Source organism: Botryllus schlosseri, chromosome 9, assembly GCF_051294905.1.
Source record: "Botryllus schlosseri isolate E-star chromosome 9, Bs_hap1, whole genome shotgun sequence".
NCBI classification, from domain to species: Eukaryota; Metazoa; Chordata; class Ascidiacea; order Stolidobranchia; family Styelidae; genus Botryllus; species Botryllus schlosseri.
Genome location: NC_137244.1, coordinates 2,945,120 through 2,967,868, shown reverse-complemented (window position 1 = coordinate 2,967,868; position 22,749 = coordinate 2,945,120). Strand labels below are relative to the sequence as shown.

At 39.1% G+C, this 22,749-nt stretch overlaps 3 protein-coding genes across 4 annotated transcripts in view; all 3 read left to right on the top strand.

Annotated features, from left to right (window-relative positions):
- Window positions 1-3,555, top strand: part of LOC145446371 (cytochrome P450 4V2-like) — a 29,142-nt gene extending 25,587 nt beyond the window's left edge. Inside the window, exon 5 of the mRNA XM_080324645.1 lies at window positions 3,512-3,555. The gene's annotated coding sequence lies outside the window, so the exon portion shown is untranslated. The remainder of the gene's footprint in view (window positions 1-3,511) is intronic.
- LOC145445865 (neuronal pentraxin-2-like) overlaps window positions 1-22,749 on the top strand; it is a 540,218-nt gene that overhangs the window by 119,214 nt on the left and 398,255 nt on the right. The window lies entirely within an intron of this gene.
- Window positions 1-22,749, top strand: part of LOC145445854 (cytochrome P450 4V2-like) — a 416,089-nt gene that overhangs the window by 49,131 nt on the left and 344,209 nt on the right. The gene's annotated exons all lie outside the window — the stretch shown is intronic.

Sequence of the window (22,749 nt, the reverse complement as noted above, 5' to 3'; positions counted from 1 at the left end):
TGCTCAGCAATTCTGTAAAGTGCTGCAGCGCCTCCGACCCGATTTGTATATGGATTCTCGTCCCGAAAGCGAGTCAAATCGATTTGCCCTCGTCCGAAAGTGTTTGGTACACGATCCTGATGCGTTACGACCAGGGGATAGGCAATCAAAGCGGTGGCACCCATAAACGTAAAACATTATAAAAAGCCAGCTGTTATCCGTGGAAGATTGAGCTGATGCGCGTAGCAATGCAAAAAATGCGCATGCGGGTAAACTTCTTTCATTAAAACTTGTACGCTATGTCGCGATCCGCTCATGACTGCTGCGCCGTCGTAGGTTTGCGCAATAAGTTTCGACTCAACTGAATAGGGCTGTAATGTTTTTTTTTAATACGTAAGAAATTCCGACAGCAGTGCGATCGTCAACAGCCACAAAGCTGTGGAATCGTTCGACTGGCATACCAAATTTCGTGAACCGAAAAATCACGACTAGTTGTGACAAACACGTAATGTCAGTTGTTTCGTCAGACTGAATAGATAGAAATTCAGCGTCAACAATCTCGGTAAACAAATGCTGTAGATAGATGTGATATATCGAATCAAGCACATCATTTTGAATAGTCTTTGAGGTACCCTTAGCTACTGTCGCGGTGTCGAGATGTTCGCGCAAAATGCTATCAATGGAAGCCGTGTATTTAATTAGATCCAAAAATACCCCCCTATTGAGAAAGCATTCCTTCTCATCGTGGCCTCGAAGGGGCAATTCATGAACTCCAATAAATTTAATGGCATCAATCACCCGAGAGAGAACATGCCTATTCTTATATACAAGCTCATTGTGCTTGCAGACTGATACGCGATAACTTTCATTGAGCTGCGACATTACATTTACTCTGCCAAACAATTTATATTTAACTGCACTAGCCATGTGCACTTGGGATTTTTGGTGCGTTTTCAGACGCTCTGACAAATGCTTCAGATCGCGATAACCAATTTTGTTCCAACAAGAGCCACTGCTTCCGGTACCGGCACTGTCGAATAAAAGACAGTAAAAGCAAAACAAGGCGTTTTTATCCTCGCCATAAGTAAGCCATTCATTTTTATCGAAATGAGCTGAAGAAAAGGCACGAGTGCGCTTTCCTCCGGCGTACGATTGGATCAATGGGCAATTTCTAGGCTGATACGGACCTAGTCGCTTTACCTCTAATTTTTGCTCTAAAGGCAGCTGGCTAAACGGCGTACGGAGCAAAGATTCAACACGATTCATGTTCGCACTTGACCTGACTACTTATCTGCAGAAATGGAAATGACTATAAATCGAGAGATTGCGTATGCCTAACTGGAAAGGTCAACGAGTTCGGACACATACGCAATTGTTATCTCATAGATTGGACAAGGAAATGTCATATTGAATCCAAAACATCATTCTGAAGAACTACGGATAGCAGCCTCGGAAATTCGGTCCCGGTACAGCTTGGGAGATTCTGGCCTTGAGGCTGGAGACTGTCACACGACGCATACGGCTTACGATCTATAGTGTCTATATGTCTGCTGCAAAATCGCCTTCGGAAAATATATTACCGAATAAATACGTGGATGAAAGCCGAAAACTTGGTACACTGTTACATGAAATCATCGAGAAGTATAGCGTCATGACCGTTTTCGGTATGATACACTGTCAAAATTAATACGAACAGATCAACGCCGAATTTTGCGTAATATTTACTGAGGAATCGGCTATCAAGCGATGAGCTGTTAGCCGCCATCGAAAACGAAACAGCTATCGCGCTTGACAGGGGTTGTAATTGTGAGCAAATGGCCCGAAGGCCACCATTCCACGGTGAAATTGACATTTGAGAATATAAAATAAAACTAAATATTTGAATGCAAACCGAGGATGTTAGTAAACTGTTTCATGATATCATCATCTCATCACCTATCTCAGTATAGAACACAGATACACCGGCTTTTGCGTGAAATCCGCAATGCGTTAGGTAGGCTAAGTGTCAGATCAGCGCACATCTCTACCATACTCGAACTTAATAACGAAATTGCTGCCCTAATCATTGAGTGTCAACCTTGAGACTTGGCACAGCGTTCGATACTAAAATCAAGACATACCATGTGAAAGTTCATGACGGATATTGCTAAGGAGCATCGTTAAAATCAATGGAGACCAATACCGGCTTTGCGTGAAATATGTTTGCGATACATGACCGATCAGCACACACTCGACTTTGGAAACGGAATTACTACCCTAAACTTTGAGTAGAAACCCTGAAACTTAGGACAGTGTTAAATACCACCATCACGACATGACATACCAAGTTTCAAGAATTATCATAGTGTGAAACACCATCAAAATCGACCTGTACCAGCAACGGTCGACTCAACGCATATCACGGTATCCGAGTTCCTATATAGATACGATTGTTACATCACACCTTAGGGGCGAGCAAGCATATTTGCCCCGGTTGCTCGGCCATTTTACGAATAGGAGAGAGTAAAGCAACGTTTCTTAATTGTGCGCAGCTTTGAGAGAATAGATAGTGAAAGCTTGTTATGAGCGCTACCGGGGCAAGCTCCGGCTAGGCATTCACAAAGCGAAAACACAGAAGAGAATTCGATTTTCGCGGAGACTTCGCTATGTATGGGCATTTGCAAGCGAAAGCACAAGAAGAACGCGGGTTTCGCTGTGATCTCGATATATATTGAGCGCTGTGCGTCTATAAATGGTTAAATTGTTATTGAACAGAATTTTAGGTGGGGCAATGCCCCAGTTGCCCTATAGGACGAGCCGCCACTGAGGACTGGCACATATGAAGTGATAATATCGCTAGCCTAAAGTATAGCGTCTGCTGCAAGCCTTGCATATCTCTACTTATGCGATTGTCATGTCATATTGGCTTGAGGCTGACACCGTGGAAAAACTTCGTATCGGCGCGAACAGACTCGAACGGACGTAATTGATTAGTGCTAATATTAAAACATCAGAAGATGTGTTTTAAGGCCGAGTTATCAAAAGATACGACAGCTCTGAATCACCTGAAATAGGTACCATCACAGAACAGATTCCACAGCAGACTTCAATCGTATTAATTTGTCAAATAGTTCGTCGTCGTCACCTAGGTTGCGTATTCGATCGTTCGCGCGCGCGTTGGTGAATAGTTGATATTGAAGCGAGATCGATCAATCGCTCCGCTGAACTCGCTGGCAAGCTTACGCGCACTTGTATGCGTAAATTCGTAAACACGATGAAGCCTGTCCTATCCATGTATTATAAGCATTTACGCATGAACTTATCCACAACAAATTGATGCTAACTTGTTAATCTGAAACAATTTTAAACCCTCCCTTTTTATTCAAACCCCTCCCTTTTTTCATCTCGCCACCCCATGTAAAATAAAAGTCGGCGCCTATGTATGCAGATATAAAATACTAACCGATATGACTGATAACCCCACTCGAGGTATGCGACTATAACGTGACTAATATAGACGTCAGCAAACGCTTTCAGTTGTGGTTGTATTTAGATTCAATCCAGAGAGGTTTACAACTGAAGCAAGAGTTGGCAGACACCCTTTTTGCTATATTCCGTTCTCTGCTGGCCCACGAAACTGCATCGGACAGCGGTTCGCGTTGATGGAAGAAAAAGTGATTTTGGCGCACTTCCTGCGTCATTATAATATCAAAGCACGTGCTGCTACTGAAAACGTGGAAGTGATGGGTGATTTAATCCTCCGCCCAAAAAATGGAGTGAAAGTTGAAATTTCTAAAAGACATATGGATTATTTACCCGCATTCGGCTAGTAGACGTCGCTGGTCGTGTCTTATTCGAGAAATGTTAGGCAGTATATCACGATTTACAATGACAATAACGACAATCCTGTATGCGGGACTATAGTTTAGTCTAGACCAGAGTTGGATTATTGTAGTTTGTAATTGAGCTGAATGTACTTAATTACATTTTTCAATGTAATTGTCATGTAATTGTAATTACAGCATTTTTATTTTGTGTAATTGTAATTGTAATTTGACAAAAATTTTGCTCAATTACAATTTCAATTACATCAAATTGCTATTGAGACCTGACAAGCACAACATAAAATAATTGACTGATAATGCATTCTCTTTAAATGTCGACAAGGAATTTGGTGGATCCATTCGCGGAAGCCCTTGACTGCGCCCTTGCGGGCGAAGTTTTTTATTTTTACTGCTATGCTGGCCTCGGCTGCCATTGTATTGGAATAACAGAACCACAACGGCAACGACTTGAATACCCACAAATTGTCAATTGTTGGTTTAACTCGAATCTTTTTAAGAGTATAATCCTTTTGAAACTGAATATTGCTTGACTTGACCAACTTTCAACTCCGTTTCCGGATCATTCACACATTCCACGCCGCTGTTTTAACACTTATAGAATCAATACCAACTATCTCTAACCCGATAATATTCGATCATTTTGGTAATTTGTCAACTTTAAATCCGTTCGCCAGATGTACTACAGGTAAACTGAGATAATCAAAAATGAAATATTTTGACTTTGGCATAGTGTGAATTGAAATAGGATTGACAAACATGACTACCAACTTTCAACTCACCCATATTTCGAAATTATACGCACATTGATTTGAAACAAGTAATGAAACCTTACAACTGTATTCGCGAGTTAGTTTTCGGTTTGTCAGTTTCAGTAAATACTATCGCGATATTTTAATGTGTTACTACACAAAATAGAGTCAATTAATGAAATATTGCCCGTTGTTGAAAACATTTACAACTTGACAACCGCTTGCGCATAACGCGATCGAGTTGCAATGCGATGAGTTGAATCGGAATATTTCAACCTACTTTGTCATATCGCGATTTGAAGTAGGATTGCCAGACAGGCTGGGTAAACTTTCACTCCACTGCGTTTCAGATTAATTTATTCACAGGATCACCATCTCGCTGTCTTCACACTTACACAATCGCGTACTGTTCCCACTCGCAACTTCGGTACGATATTTCAACTTGTCACAATAACTGATTATTCACATGTTGATTTGAAACAAAAGAAGCCTTGAACAAGTTATCTGGGTATTTTTTTGTCGCAATTGAGTTAATGGAAATAGTATTACGCCTCGAAATTTTAACATCTTACCATACTCAAAAGAGTCAATAATGAAAACCTTGTCAAGTAAATCCGTTTGTAACTTAGCCAACCAACTAGACAGTACCCGTACAGAAAGAAGACAAGATTACGCGAGTACATACAATCGCTACAATCTAAAATCCATAGCAAGTTCGGTTGTAGTCATATACCGCCAAATCGTATTTTTTCTTCAACTGTAAATGTCGTTACTATTCTGTAAGATAAAGTAATTACTACTCGGTATATTTTATAAACCAAAGTAAATACTACTCGGTGTGCGGTTTGAGATTAACACATTACATTTGAGTATACGAGATTTGAATGTCTGACCAACGTAGTTGAGAATTCATTTCTTACAATCGAACGCAGGCGTTATATTGAAAATTTTCACGATGTAAACATATGAATTGACACATTGATTTTCACATATGAGATTTTGTAATAGTCGATCATGACTTGATTATTAAATTATGACATTATTAGACCAGGGTTGTGTTGAAGGTTATTACGATACCAACAAACTTTTCAGAAACATTGTTATTAACATATCGATTTGTAAAACTAGATTAACATGTCTGAAATGTTTTGATTGGGAAGATTAAGCCGTGTTCGTAAAAACCACGCAGCGTATTGTGGAAATCAGGAAATAATTTACAAATGTAATTGTCTCCAGTAACCAAGACTAAAGATGAAACAACAATTTTCTTTGTTGAACAATAACCGGTACAAAACTTTATCGTCGTAATCTGCGGTGGGAATTGAAACACTTTCGCACATTACCCGGTGTCAAGATATCACACTAGGTGAATTGACATACCGCCGCTTGATTAATGCTTAATCCGTTCGCACCATTTCACACACTTTGATCATTACAAAAAACAAATTGGAATATGACACCTCCTATTTAACTATACTTGAGTAATACAGAAACCTCTTAACATTAATAAAATCAAAATACGCGCTACACTTAAATCTACTAAATGTGTTTGTATTGTTGTTCATTAGTGATCATACATTATCATTCGTCCGGCGACATTTCGAAACGGTCGTCACCACAAAAGATCGGGGTCGCTCTCGTCATATCGGTAACATTTTGAAACGGTATCACCACAAGACTATTGACGTTGGTTTCAGTTGGCCATATCGAAGAACATTTTGAAACGGCATCACCACAAGGCTATTGACGTTGCTCTCAGTTTGCTTGAATATTGTTCATTGGTTTATCGATTCAGAGCTGATATCCGGATCCGGTTACATACTTTATCAGGGTTTCCGATTTGGAACTGAATGTCGAGACATACAATGACCAATAAAGATACAATATAGTAAACATGCGGGGGAAAACTCGATCCGGAATTGTTATCGCGATGGGTGACATAAATCCAACCGTTTTCCGAACACCGTTATCCACGTACCAACCATCGTCGAGGAGGTGTTTTATTCAGACATTTTGACTCTGGACAATCCAAAACACGAACCCGGACATCACAGACCTATCGAAACCTATTGTCCAATTTCCAAAACATGCGTTTCGACATACAAGAGCACATTGCATGTGGGTAACCGATGATTTTGATGGGATGCACCAGCACAAGTGAATATGCGATTACACAAATGTATCGGAGTCGTTGTTGGTGTATATTTTGTCACTGCCCGTTGTAACAATATACAAAAATATCAAATTGTCGGGTGTGGTTGTCAGTTTTCAAAACGAAAATGGTATTGTTACCCAGTAGTCCTGTAGAATTTGCGCTCAACCTAGAAAAAATTCTTATAAAGACGTATTATATACCGTTGGAAAGATAATTTTATCAGCTTTTCAATGATGGGTTTTGTCATTTTTTTTACCTTGGGGAAAAAAAGTTATGACCAAAAACGTTCCAGGGCGTAAAGCACTATTTTGCCTGACAATAAAATACAATTATAAACTAAAACACGACACCTTCGTAACAGAATACAACACCATAACTTGGAATATCACTCTCAATAAAGCAAACTAACAATCGAACAGCCAAAAAATGAAACATAACTTTATTAAGAGGTATTTATCATAAGTTAAGGGGGCAAAAATTGACCGTGACGGAGATAACACTGATTTACGAATTTTGAAAAAGAAAATAGCGTCAAAAATTTTAATGATTGATTTAGGCTAATTTATGGTTGCTGACTCCAATTCTGTGCTTAATTTCTCGGTCACAGCAGATTTTTCCGTATTAATTTTTCTCATTTTCATAAATTAATCAGATTTCAGCTTTCGTTAGTGACATCACGGTAAGCATACAATAGCAACAGATCAAATATTGGTATTGAAATCATCTATCATGAAACCTGGGTTGTTGTAATACACAATGAGTGAGTTTTTCGGTGAACTTGAATACAGTGATTCTCTATCATCGTCCAATCAGAAGCTCTTTTCGACCCATACATTTACACTGGTGAACAAATACCAAATACCATACTTGAATAGAGGCAGATATGTTTTTAAATGGTATCGAGGCTTTTTGTTTGTGTTTTGCAATATTAAACGCCAGTTCTAAAAAGCTTTACATTTTCGGCGGTTTCTGATTTGCGGTAATATTTTTACTACGAACTTGAGCAGTGGTTCCCAACCTTTTTGTTTCCGCGTACCCCTTTTGGACCCCCCGCCCCCCAAGTTTTAGTTCAAATTGAGCTCAAATATCGTACAATCGTCATCTATCTTGTGCAACTGATAACTGTATGCTAGTGATAAACAGCAACAGAATTACTTTTCTTGAAAATAACAGCATTCTATTTATGTAGAAATTGGGTTGACTTTTATTATTTCAAAGCTAATTATTCAACTGCATTCATTTTTTGAAATACGTGGCCGTTAGGGTTGTCCAAAATTTGGAAAATCTTACAAATCCTCCGTTGTAATGTCTTATTCTATAGATTATTGATAAAAAACGACACTGGGCCTAAAAGAAGCTCACAGGAAGGCCATTAACATCTCGTATAAAGCGTTTGAAAGTAGCTGCCAAAGAATGGGCGTGCCACCGACCATCTAACGGCGAGAAGACTAGTAATCACAAAACCACGGCTCTTGATTGGCTGATCGGCTATGCTTCAATGACCACGACAGCAGCAGCTTGCTGATTATGTGATCAAGGGGTCTGCTACCGGCGGCGATTCTTAAGGCGCATTGTATGTAGGTTGACAGTTAATGATTTAGGATTGATTCAGGGTATGTTGAGGTACTAAATACATGATGAACAAACAACAGCTGCTTCACAAAAACGTCTAAAGCATGACCGCTTTAATGTGAAGGACACCGCCGTCGCCTATATGCCTTGTTTTCTACGAGGGAGAGCATTGGCGTTTATCCAAGTGGCGACGGATTCCTGGTTTCAGAAAGGATATATCATTATTGAATACAAATATAAAGATTAACAGTGACAATATAATTTGTGTGATCTTATTGGGCTCAGGTTGTAGTAAATAGTTGCAGTTTTGAATGCTCTAGGGATCGGCTGAAATGCTGAATCAGACAGTTAACCTTGGCACTCATCAGATGTTTACAGCAAATTGAATTCACTTGTAACTGTTTTCACAGTCCCTAATGATGCCGCAGAAACGACGTGTAAATGTAAGCACAGACTATGCTTGATATGATATACAAACTATGCTGGATACTGTGCACTATGCATCATTGTCTGTGCTTACCTTTACACTCCTTTTCTGCACGATTATTAAGGACTTTGAAATATCATATCAAGCATAGTATGTGCTTAATTTTACACCCCTTTTCTGCGTCAGCATTAAGGACTTTGACAAGACTTGCAAGTGAATACAATTTGACGTAAGCATCTGATAAGTGCCAAGCATAACCCGCTGATTCAGCCGATCATTAGAGCTTTCAAAACTTCAACTATATACTACAACCTGAGCCCAATAAGATCACACAGACAAAGTAGTGTCATTGTTAAGTTTTATATTTGTATTCAATAATGATAGATCCTTTCTGAAACTTGGAATCCGTCGCCACTTACAAGCGCCTATGCTTTCCCTCGTTGAAAACAAGGCATATAGGCTACGTCGGTGTCCCTCACATTAAAGCGGTGATGCTTTAGACGTTTTTGTGAAGCAGCTGTTGTTTGTTCATCATGTATTTCGTACCTCAACATACCCAGAATCAATCCTAAATCATTAACTGTCAACCTACATACAATGCGCTTTCAGAATCGCCGCCGGTAGCAGACCCCTTGATCACATAATCAGCAAGCTGCTGCTGTCGTGGTCATTGAAGCATAGCCGATCAGCCAATCAAGAGCCGTGGTTTTGTGATTACTAGTCTTCTCGCCGTTAGATGGTCGGTGGCACGCCCATTCTTTGGCAGCTACTTTCAAACGCTTTGTACGAGATGTTAATGGCCTTCCTGTGAGCTTCTTTTAGGCCCAGTGTCGTTTTTTATCAATAATCTATAGAATAAGACATTACAACGGAGGATTTGTAAGATTTTCCAAATTTTGGACAACCCTAGTGGCCGTGTCTTTAAAATCTGCACCTTCGATTTCATATCAACGAGTGCTGAAAATCCATTTAGACAAAGAAAGACGGTGGCGAATGTAATAATAAGGCATAACGGTTCCGACGACACATTTGGGTATGATCGCAACAATGATGACACCAAAATTGACAAACAATTTTTTTATTGAACATATAACGTCAAGCCTGTTAATTTATATCTAGCAGCTCATCTTGAAGTTATTAGTGAAATGGTTATGTAGGCTTATATCACAGGAGAAAACGGATTTTTGCGAACATTTCAAAGTCTCCGTGATTGACTTTACGTATCAAACCATTTATTTTTTACACAATGCCCAGCAAAACACCTCTATACAGTCGAATATTTGTATCAGTGGGATATTGGCAATTTAGCAACTAAAATGAGTCCACACAGCAGGATATTCAATCTCAGACAGCCATCCTGTTGATGTGAGTTCTACTGTAATGAAGCAAAACTGCCTCGTGATTTTCCTAATTTGAAAAATATAAATCAGCTTATCAACCATTTTGTAAATTCGCTTCGCTTCGTGAACCCCCTGGAAATGCTTCACGGACCTCCAGGCGTCAGGGGTCCACGGACCCCTGGTTGAGAACCACTGAACTATAGTTTGTAGTGATTGGCGTTGCTACTCAAGTAGCACAAGTAACTCCCTATATTTTCTACTCAATTAACAGTATAAGTAGTAATTTTTAGGACACGTGAAAACTACTTCAAGTGGCAGAAATATCTAAGTATATTTGGTCGGGGGGAGGGTGGTCGAATACTTTCGACAGTTAGTCGGAGGTGGCTACATACGAAATCGCAACATGTATCTTCTCGGGCAACGCAAAATGTTTATAATGACACAATACCCATTGGTAGAACATTCGAAAATATATTCAGTTACCGCGCTTTAGGGACTGTTAAGTCTACTACATTCATGAAATCATTTGAAGCCAGCATCGTCGCGGAGCGGAGCTTTGTTTGGAATACATTCGTGTTAAAATTAGTAATGTGGGCAGATATCTCCAGGACATTCCCCGTTGATTTACTAGACACACAAAGCACTAAAACAAAACCCAATGCAATTAATTTTCCGTATTGCTAATCACAAATGGGAATTCGGATTGCGTACATCTGGTTCGAAGCACATGGTATGAACCCTTCCCCGATGGCTGTTATAACAACCTTGATTTGACCCCGAATATACCACATGCAATTAATATATATATATATGCGATTGAAGCGCAAAATATTTCCAATAGTAAAATCTCAACAGGAAAACAGCGACCGGACTTTGACCTCTTACCAGGACCGTAACTGCCGCACCCCAAATCGTCCAATTGGGGGTCCCGAAATTATGTCGGTGAATGAACATAAATTATTTGTACATCACTTATCGACAATTTATGCAACTCTTTTCAAATTTTTTCGCGCTGGTCGCGATTTCATGTTGCCAAATTTTTGATTATTGAGTACCCTTCACCCACGAAAAAAGCATGATTTATAGAAAATAAAAATAAGCATTTTGGCGTCGACCATTACCACGCCGCGATGCTCGAAAACATACGAAGTATTTGCCAATATGGTACTCTGAAAAGTGTGCTAATAGATCGCCTGCGATAAAACCTTAGCCGAAAAGGATTGCCCTTATTTCGAAATAAATATAAGCCTATCTAATTTTCCATAGCTGCCTAGATGGCTCGTGTCTAATTATTCTATCGTGGCAATCTGAACCCAACAGGTCAAATAACATTTCTCAGAGAGAAATTATTTGCCAGAAAAGAAATACGAATTTTCGATAAAGCCTCCACAAACGTTTCTTGGATCTCGCATGGTTTCTCAATAAATTACGGCATGGTGTGTGGATGTACTGTAGGTCTTATGGCCATTTTCCTAATTTTTCTGAAAAGTTGTGATCAGCGTTTCACAATTCAGTTTCAAAGCATGACCAATTATAGTGTCTAAAGTAGGGTTTCATTTAAAACAAACGGTGTTTTGAAACACATTTTTTAAACATATTTTAAACGAAAGCCTTATTAAAAAACAAAATTGTATTTTTTTTCAAGTTATAAAATTATGCCATAATTGTGAATTGTGTAAATACTTTCCAAAAACATGTTGTATGAGCACACGGACAATTACCACCAAATTTAGCCGACGTATATCGTTGGGATGGTTGGAACCCTAAAAAACAGTCGGTTCAACAGTTGTAGTACAGATATTTTGTCAAAGGGGTTATATTTACCCTATATTTTCAATGGTCAATTTATATCCATTATGACGTCACAATTCAATATTCATGACGTCATGACCTAAAAACAAAAAACCAATGAAAAACATGTTTTAAATTAGGGCCTTGTTTTAAGTATGTTTATTTTTAATTGATTTTTGTTTTAAATGCAACCCTAGTCTAAAGAGTGTGTGGTACTAGCACTCTCGCAGAAATGAGCTCCCGAATGACACAGTGAATATCCAGTACGATAGCCTTTTCTAAACTTAACACAAACTGCTGGTTTCTTTTTTGACTAAGCACTATCTAAAAAACAAGCAAGGTAAATGAAACAGACTATAGTAAGTAAACAATAACATAATGAAGTTATAACGGACAACGACAGCTCTACTTGCGCCTCCCCCCCATCCCCTGTCTTGCTCACTCTTACTCCCTGAAACAGATATATAATTCTATTTTATTTTCATATATTCCTTTTGCATATATATCCTGCTTTATATCCTGCTTTTCTGTTGATAATTCATCACTTTCTTGCACTTTGTTCATATTTTTATATTAATTTTTTCCCTAATTTCAATTTTTACCCCTTGGCACGTTTTTGGTCATAACTTTTTTTCCCCAAAGTAAAAAAAGTGACAAAACCTATCATTGAGAAGCTGGTAAAATTATCTTTCCAACAGTATATAATACGTCTTTATAAGAATTTTTTCCAGGTTGAGCCATTTTTAGACCAAATTCTACAGGACTACAGGGAAAAGATTGATTTTCAAGTGAAAATATATTTTCAAAAGAAAATAATTAGTTACTCTGGGTAAAAGTATTTTTCCAAGTGAAAATGGTTTGTGACTGTAGGAAGAAAATAGATTTCAAAGTGAAACGACATTGTTACTCCAGGAAAAGATTGATCGCCAAGTGAAAATGTATTGTTACTCTGGGTAAACGCCAGATCTCCAAAGGAAAATGATATGTTTACTCAGGTAACCGCTGAATCTCCAAGTGAAAATTTATTGTTACCTGGGGAAACGATAGATTTCCAAGTAAAAACGGTATTGGTACTCAGGTAAATGATAGTTTTCCAAACGAAAAGGGTTTGTTACCCAGGGAGAAAATATATTTCCAAAAGAAAATGATTAGTTACTCTATGTAAAAGTATTTTTCCAAGTGAAAATGGATTGTTGTTGTAGGAAAAAAAATAGATTTGCAAACGAAAAGGGTTTTGTTACTCTGGGAAAGGATAGAACCCAAAGGGAAAATGTATTGTTACGCGGGAAAAAGATAGATTTCCAAATGAAAATGATATTTTTTTACTCGGTAAGCGTCATGTAGCCAAAGGAAAATGTATTTTTACTCGGTAAGCGTCATGTAGCCAAAGGAAAATGTATTGTTACTCGGGTAAGTGTCATGGGTTCAATGTTTCCAGTGTCGTTGGTATTGTTAAACGTTGTCTCCGGTAGTCGTTGGTATACTATTATGAGTGTGAAAAGGATTTGCGCGCCCTGTGCAGAGTATCGCGATAGTGAACATGTTTTTCACGTGACGAAACAAGATCGTTGTTCGAATGTAAATGCATGTATTTCGATGATCGGGTTGTTGTACAAGAGCGGGAGTATAGAGTTAGACCACGCTGTATACTTCGATTAAAACCACAATACCACATGTAAATCTATTCACACAACTCGATTACATTGATATAGTGTAACTAAAAATAATTATTTAGAGTAGTGACAGTTCGTGACCAACGAATGCAAATTGATCATGATATTACAATATACGCTTTCGTCAACATAACGACTTGGCATAGGGAGAACTCTTTCACGTTATTCAATAACTCGATTCTCGAGACTTGTTGCTTGTGTGATTTACAGCTGGCACACAAAGGTTAGCAACGTTTTTAATATAGTTCCACCTTCTAGTTGTTTTGCTGTATGGGAAATTATTCGATAACTTGTCACTTCTCGTTAGTAAAGTAAATTGTTTTGTGCGTTAGATTTGTGGAACGTAAGTCGAATACATACTCTTTTATGGAAGTAACTATATTACTGTGATGACAATGATAGGTCTATGAAACAGCGACCACGGTTTTGTTTTTCGAAAGACGTCAATATGTCGATATAATATTTTTTTAAAGTCAAACTCGGGCGGATATCACGAATGTGTAGGACTCACGATATACATTGTACACATACAACTTTGAAGAGCTTCTTGGAGGTACAAAACTTCAATATACAATTGAATAGTATATTCATACAACTATGTTACAAGAACTATATGATATTTCTGTAAGTACTATAGTTGTGTACTGGATTATTTGAATATTTAGATGCGTGACTGTTCGTGTAAAAACGATGTCAAACATTTTGTAGAGTATGACCAACCATTCCACAGTTTAGTATAGTATGGGAATATCAAGAGGGGTATTTTGTGTGATGTAAATATCTTTCATATTGTGATCTGAAAAAGTCGCGGGGGTATCAGTTGTATCATACAAAGTAACTAGTTGACACAAACAACATATTGAACGAAGACTCGTCTGTTGTTTTCATAAGTCAAGAGAGTGAAAATTGTTTTTTGTTACACTAAATTATTTTCCGCTACACTAGCATAGTTTGTATCTAGAAAAAAACGATACACACCGACGACGTGATGTTGACCAATATCGTTATGTAAAGAGTGAGTAAATCCTCTTCCATGTTGGTGTGATTCAAGTCGATAGCATGTTACACATAACCATCATTTGTATTGCGTGTGATATTGTGAAGATGATACCTCAACAACACAACAAGTAATATTTTGTGTCGGGTGTTTGCGCTTTAGGAAGACCGAAGTGTGTGATATTTTGGATATGTGTGCTCAGTTGAAACTAGGGTTGTTCTTGGGTCTTGTGTCGGGTAAATCAGAACTATGTCTAGAATTCAAGCACGTCCAAGTAAGTTCTTTAGTGACTATGTAGGTGTAGGATATATTTTCGTTGATAACTTTACTGGAGTGTGTTTTACAAATATTTCTAGTACACCTAACTATAGGACGCATTTAGCAAACGTCGTACAAATTGTTTATGTGACGGCAACGACTTTGAGTGACTTGGTTTCGATCCTTTTTGTAAAAGATTGTCGGGCAATGGTGTTATACTTTTCTATAATGGTTGAGGTACGTGAACAAGTTTCCAATCAACTATTAATCGGACGTACGACTTTGGTTTAACAATTCGTAATATGTCTAAAATGCTTGCTGGTATCATAAGACACAAATCGAAATGCATATCAATCAAGACCTTTGCATGCTCTGAGTTTTGTGGTGGCATTTATTTCGACCGATAGAAATGAACTTGTATCAATAGTAACGCGAAACGTGTTTATCATTTTCGGTGTTGGTTGTGTTCATGATTTCTTTGTCGGTATGCACTCCACAAATAATTTCTGCATACTGAGTTAGGATGCGTTTGGTGAATATCATACAAATTGTTTTTGTAGTGGTAATGACTTTCAGCGGTTTGGTTTTTATGATTATAATTACTTTAGAATATTCAAATGTTAATAAAATACGACTGACCAACGCCGCCTATACCTGAAAATACGACTCACCAACACGAGTATTTCAATACGAATCACCGCCGCCGCCCATACCTGAAAGTACGAGTCACCAACACGAGTTTTCAATACGAGTCACCAGCGGGCCCATAAGAGACAATGGCGCATCACGACCGATCTACTATACTACTTGCCGGCAAATTCATGTTACCGTACCATCATTAAGTTACTTGTTTACGTTGGAAAACGCCATTGTGACGTCATCTTAATAAAAAGTAGCTTGCAGCCCTTGCCCCACCACCCGATATTGTCACGGGCCGCCACTGCCATATGTAAAAATTAGCCTATTTACATCGGTGTTCCATGCGTACTGCGTTATAACTAGATAATTCAGCCATACTAAACTGTTTCCCATACTTCAGTAGCAACAGAAAACTTTGTGAAGTACAATATAAGCTAAACCAGTGGTTCTCAAAATGGGGGCGTGCCCCCTTGGGCGGCGTGAAAGCATCTGAGCGGGGCGCGACGCTCCGGTGAACTGAAATCCTTTCAGGGCTTGGCCCGATTCACCTCCGTTTTATGGTTATTGCTCGATCTATAGTCTGAATTTCGTATTGGAGAATTCTCCCATCAACAGTCATAACCTTCCATACCATCAAACTATATGTAAGGATTGCCAACTTTATGGTTTCTTTGTATACTATGACGATAAGGGGGGCACGAAATATTCACTGTCATAAAGGGGGCGTGTCTAAAAAGTTAGACAACCAGTGGGCTAAACTAAATCTTAATATTTCAAAAAGGGATGAACACCAAATAAACTCTTCTTAAACCTGTGCTGAACCATTTCCTACACCACGGTCAAAGTTTTTTTAAATCTCTGACCAGTACCGAGGCTTGTTGCATCAATAACACAAAAAATTCAAGTTTCCAACCAAGGCTTCATCAAGCTTTATCACGCATTTGTAGAGATGTTATCCCAATCCTACCTCCAATCTTGGCCAAATTGACTTGGACCAGAAACTTTTCGCACCCTGATGTTCATCAAATGCAATCTGACAGTTTCCGAGCAAGTGAAAATGGAAATGCGAACCAAACTATTCTAATTCTTAGTTATCAGGAGGCTCTTTTCTTTTGCATTTATTTTAATTTTACGCATCTTATCGGTATCATCATTATCGCTGACGCCTTACCAATTACATTTCATTATCCTTACTCAGCTCTGAGTAGCCTAATCGTTTGATTACATTTCATTGACTGTCCTGTATCCCAGTGCTCTTCAACCTTTTTCGACGTGGTACACCCTTTTAACATTTGCTCAAACCTCGTACACCCCTGTTCATTAAGGGTCTTCAAAAATGACTTTTTTTATCAAATCATACTGGCTACTTGATAAAATTGTTAGGTTACCTAACTCAAGGCTACACACCAAATTTGGTTCAATTCCATCCAGTAGCCACATTGCTACGGGAGAAGAAAGTTTCTATTTATTATATAAAAATGAATAACGAAAAATTTGAAATTTTTCTGTTCCCCCCATGAAAGCATTAGGTTGTCTATAAAAACGATGTTCTTCAAATTTGGTCACAGAGTCTATTCGCTGCCAGTTAGGCCGCCCGCCACGCAAATTGGAATTTATTTCGTGTCAGCCCAAAAACACCATGATATTACGAACGATAATCAACCTAGATGTAACAGTATTGAGGAGAGAGTAGGTAAAGCAGCTGCTGCAGAAGCGGTAATTCAGATCAGCGATGATAGCAGGCGCACCAGCCTACTGCATATCAGGCCTGCCCCACACCACACACAGTCGATAGTAGCACATGGGCTGCAAGAGATGTCAGTAACCTCAGATCGTATGCCGCTATACACAGTCTATTGTCGCTAATTTGCATCACTAATAACAAAATACTCAATTGAAAATGTATGGCGAAATATTGGACATAAAATCGGCATTTTAAAACAAAAGGGCTTTCGATTTCAACATGGAAGCTGTTTCGACCCTGGCTGGCTACGTCACTTCATTTATGTGCATTGCGGTATTTATGAACGTCGGGTAGGAAGTACCGATTCAAGAAGTCTGAGCTATCGAGGCGGTTTGCTCAAAAATCACTAAAAGACAAATGACTAGCTGAACACATGTTTGTCAACTGCATACTTTCCAACACCAAACGGAACCATTGGTCTATTGCCGACGGCTAAATGAATAGAAGAAATATTTGCTTATGACATCACAATCAAGCGGTGTGCAGTATTACACTTGAGATAACACCGTACCATGCTGCTCAGTAACCTGTGCGTCAACCTGTACTGATCCATAGACCTGCCTTTGTGATAGCTAGCCATCGGCTCATTGTAATTCGATCGGATCTGGTACACCCCTGTACACCCCATCCGAGTGGTACACCAATTGCAAATTCTGGTACACCCTAGGGTGTACGACAACCCCGGTTGAAGAGCACTGCTGTAGCCTATTCCCTGTTAGTCGCTCAAACCTTTGATTCTTAACAGTCGCTTGAAAGATTTTTATGTGCTTGTAGTTTTCAGTACTCATGATTAGGAATAGTTCGAATACTTTCGAGATTTCTTTTAATTAAAGGGTATTCTACCTATCAGGAACGAAACATGAATAGCTTGAGATTGTTGCTAATTACGTCGCTACGGTTGTCAAAGAACACCTCTTTACTGAATCAATTACCTGTTTAAAAGTAATATTGCTGTATTTATAATTGTAATTAATTACATATTTATCAGTAATTCTAATTGTAATTGTAATTAGATATTTTTAGCATTGAGTAATTGTAATTGTAATGTAATTGAAACATGCAAGGCAGTAATTGTAATTGTAATTGAATTAAAATATTGTAATTGATCCAACTCTGGTCTGCGCACACTCAACAACTCACTGCGCTGACCCTTGGACAACAGTGCGTAACAACTAAAAAAGTTCATAACTTTCGTATTTGTCGTGCGCAACGTAGATTTTCTGTGCGCAGAGACCGTGTCAGCACTGCACACGTGCGCAGCTGAGAGGGAACATTGCACCTCACTCAGCTCTACCGGTAAATCTGGTAACGTGAGCAGAGATTACAAGGAATTGACAGCAAGATATATGCAATTCCCGATCTTACTGACCGATTTTATCATGAATTATCGAAAGTTTTCGCGCTTCGCACTGGCTTGCTAAACAGTACAGCTGATTTCGTGGCAAAAGCGAACAACGAGATGGGGGGCGGTCGGTTTATCACCCTATGGGAGCCCAAGACCCTAGTTTTTTCGGCGGGCCTGACGAAGTGTCGTTTCGTTCCTGCCAACGGGTATACGCCCGAAGATGTATAATTATTATTGAGGGGTCCTACCTTTTCAATCACACATCACTCAGCTCTACCGGTAAATCTGTTTACGTGAGAAGAGAGAGCATAAAAATTGATATCAATATACATGCAATTCCCGATTATATTGACCAATTCAATCATTAATTATTGAAACTTTTCGCGCTTCGCGCGTCTAGATGAGAATAGCTGGCTCAGTAAATGGACAGTGGACACCCAATGTAGATGACTAGTATCAGCAAATTGCGGATAGCAGAATTGGGGTCTGGGGGCGAAGCCCCCCGGAAGTTTGGTTTATCACTCGACGGGGGCCCAAGACCAACGTTTTTTGGGGGGCTGACGAAGTGCTGTTACGTCCCTGGTAACGAATTAATTGTATCTACGGGCACGCCCGAATAGGTTTAATTACTATTAATTACGTGCCCTTTATTTTCCCATACAACAGCTCACTCAGCGCTACTGGTAAATCTGATTTCGTGGGCTGAGAGGATAAAATATTTATAGCGGCTTATATATGTAACTACCACCTATTCATTCACGCATTATAGAAAATTTTGGTACCTAGGGCGACCAGGCCACACAAACTTTGCTGACCATCGAAATCACGCTACGGGGTCCTGTGGGCGAAGCCCTCAGAAGTTTGGTTTATCACGCTATGGGTGCGCGAGGCAATCGTTTTTAGGGAGTTGACGAAGTGCTGTTACGTCCCTCCCTCTTACTCATTGTCTTTATTACATTCCTTACAATATCAGGTTGGGGGGTTGGGGGGCGCTGGAGCACGATAGTTTTTGAAAGGGGGTGCTGGAGGAAAAAAGGTTAAGAAGCACTGTTGTAGAGTGATCTGTCGAGAAAAAAGTTCGAATGAATACGGTTATTCCTATAAGAATATGCAATAATATAAAGTACCCTATATGACCTATAGAGCGGGTATCGATTTACACTTCCATGTTAATATTGCATGTTTAGGGAAATCGCACAATCCACCCTCGTCTGGTGATATAACCGAATTCGCGGTCTACAACTCGATTCGTGTTAATGTAATTCTATGATAACTTAATACTACGAATCACTGTACGAATAAACCGATCATGTTTTCTGTACGATCAACCACTCGAGTTCGCTGCCTAAACATTACAAATTAATTAATTAACATTACAAATTAATTAATAATTAATTAATTACTTTAACTTAACCTAACTTCTGAACTGACGCATCACTGCTGTGAATGCCTGCGAAACGATCTGGCTATATCGCACCTGGACGTACCCGCCGTGGGACCAAGCGGATGACCCCAGAGGACTCGTCAACCCCGACCACACAGGAACACCAAAGAGAAGATATTTCTCAACATGGTGCCTGTGCAACACCGAACTGTGGCTCACAAAACAGCTCTGCTGCAAAAGAAAAAAAGAAGAGACACAGATGGAGTCAAGAAGAGTATAAAGAAATAATGAGATGTTACTTCTTAGCCAAATTTGAAAACTCGGCAGGAGTAACCGAAGGAACTTTTCAAAAATGGAAAGAGAGAACGAACAACTCTCCAACCATGACTGCCAATACCCTGGCAACAATGAGACGTTGTGTAATAAAAAATAAAAAATTATCTGGACAAGAACTCGCAGAAATCGAGGGAGAAATGTGTAACAAAAACATAGAAAACTCTGAGGCAATGGAACTGCAATTCGGCCAAGATGACCTGAACCCACAACAATCACTTGATGACCCGAACATCGCAGAAGTAGAATTACAAAATACCACCGGGCACCCGAATGAATCAACAACACCTAACGATGGCGACATAGACACGGAATTAGAATTGGAGATCAAAAATCAAATCATCGACCGCATGAAATCCACATTGAATGTGAATGACAGAGTGCAGTTACCTGACTTACAAATTACAAAGAAACTGAAAACTGATATTGCAGTAGCGAATAAAATTTTGACAGAAACCATACTACCTGCAACTCTAAATGACAAACAAGGAGAAAGACCACAATGTCCCTTGACAACAATCAACAACCTCATTTACAGCACTGCGGCAGTTATCTCAGAAAGGCACTGCAAAATACCAAGAACTGTCAACAAAAAAAGGGGAAGGCATACGCCAGCTTGGCAACGCAGAATTGAAAACAAAATCGCAAAACTAAGGTGTGACGTTGCGATACTCTCAGAACTAAAAAAAGGAAATGTTTCCCGCAAAGTAAAAAATAAAGTAAAAAGAATAGAACTGGAGCACCAAACCAAACTGCAGTCAACAGAAAAAGTGACAATGTTGCAAGAAGAATTAAAAATGAGAATATGCGCCAAAGCACAACGATTGAAACGATATAAAAAACGAGAAACACAATATCGCCAAAATTTGTTATTTGCTCGCAAACCTGGACAATTTTTTCGAATGATGAAACAAAAGTCAAATCAAAAAATTACCAGCAGCAAAATACCAGCCACTGCAGATGTGGAATCATTTTGGAAGAAAATATGGGAAACCAAAAAATTGCACAACTCAAATGCAAATTGGATACAAGACCTCCACACTGACCATCTACAAACACCAGAACAACAATGGTCAGAAATCACAAAACAAGAAATCAAGGAGGCCCTAAAGAGTTCACTGAACTGGAAAGCAGCTGGTCCTGACCAGATCAAAAACTTTTGGCTAAAAAAACTAACTGCAACACATAATTACCTAGCGGTGACCTACAATGAGCTTTTATCCTCAACCAGCTCGCACGAGATCCCAGCCTGGTTCACACAAGGGATCACCTATCTTATTCCAAAAAATGAAAACACCAGGGACCCCAAGAACTACAGGCCAATAACATGCCTGACAACCATGTACAAAACACTGACCAAAATCCTGGCAAAACGAAGCTACAAACACCTAGAAAATCTTCTACCGCCTGAGCAGAAAGGATGCAAGGAAGGCGCCCTTGGCTGTAAGGACCACCTGCTCCTTGACAAAACCATTCTTGAAAACTGCAAGAGGAGACACACTAACCTCAGCATGGCATGGATAGATTACAAAAAAGCTTTCGATTCAGTCCCTCACACGTGGATACTGAAAACAATGCGTATGTACAAAATGAATCCGATCATCATCAGATTTATTGAAAATTCAATGAAAAATTGGCATACAAAACTGTTGATCAAACATGACCAAGGTGAAACAGAAACCTGTACAATTCAGATATGCAATGGTGTCTTCCAAGGCGACTCATTCTCACCACTTCTATTCTGCCTCAGCTTAGCTCCACTCAGTGAGTTGCTGAGAAAAAATGAAACAGGATACGTGATGAAAAAAGCAGCAAATTCTGAAGGTCAAAAGATTCATCACCTTTTATTCATGGATGATCTGAAACTGTATGCGAAATCCGACACGGACCTGAATAACCAAATGAAAATTGTTCATGAGTTTTCGGAAGATATAAAAATGAAATTTGGCTTGGATAAATGCTCAAAACTTACCATACGACGCGGAAGAGCCACCAGCACTGGCGACATGAACTTCAAAATGGACGAAACCATAACAGAATTGAATGCCGAAGATCACTATAAATATCTAGGGATCTGTGAAAGCGACAACATTAAACATGCTGCAATGAAATCAAGTCTAAAAAAAGAATACATCAGCAGGCTCAAGTCAATTCTCAAAACTGAACTCAATTCCAAAAACAAAATCAATGCCATAAACAGTCTTGCAGTGCCTGTCTTGAGATATAGCTTTGGTGTGGTGAACTGGCGTAAAGATGAAATTAAAAAATTGGACACAAAGACGAGAAAACTGATGACAATGCACCACATGCATCACCCAAAATCTGATACACAAAGACTGTACATCCCCAGAAAAAAAGGTGGTCGAGGACTACAAGAAATTGAACAAACCTTCAAAACAGAAATCATCGGCTTGTCACAGTACATCAACAACAGCGATAACATTTACTGCAAACTCATTGCACAGGAAGACAAACAGCGCAAAACAAAATCTCTGAGCTATCGTCACGACAAGTACGCCAGAGAAGTCAACTTGGAAAC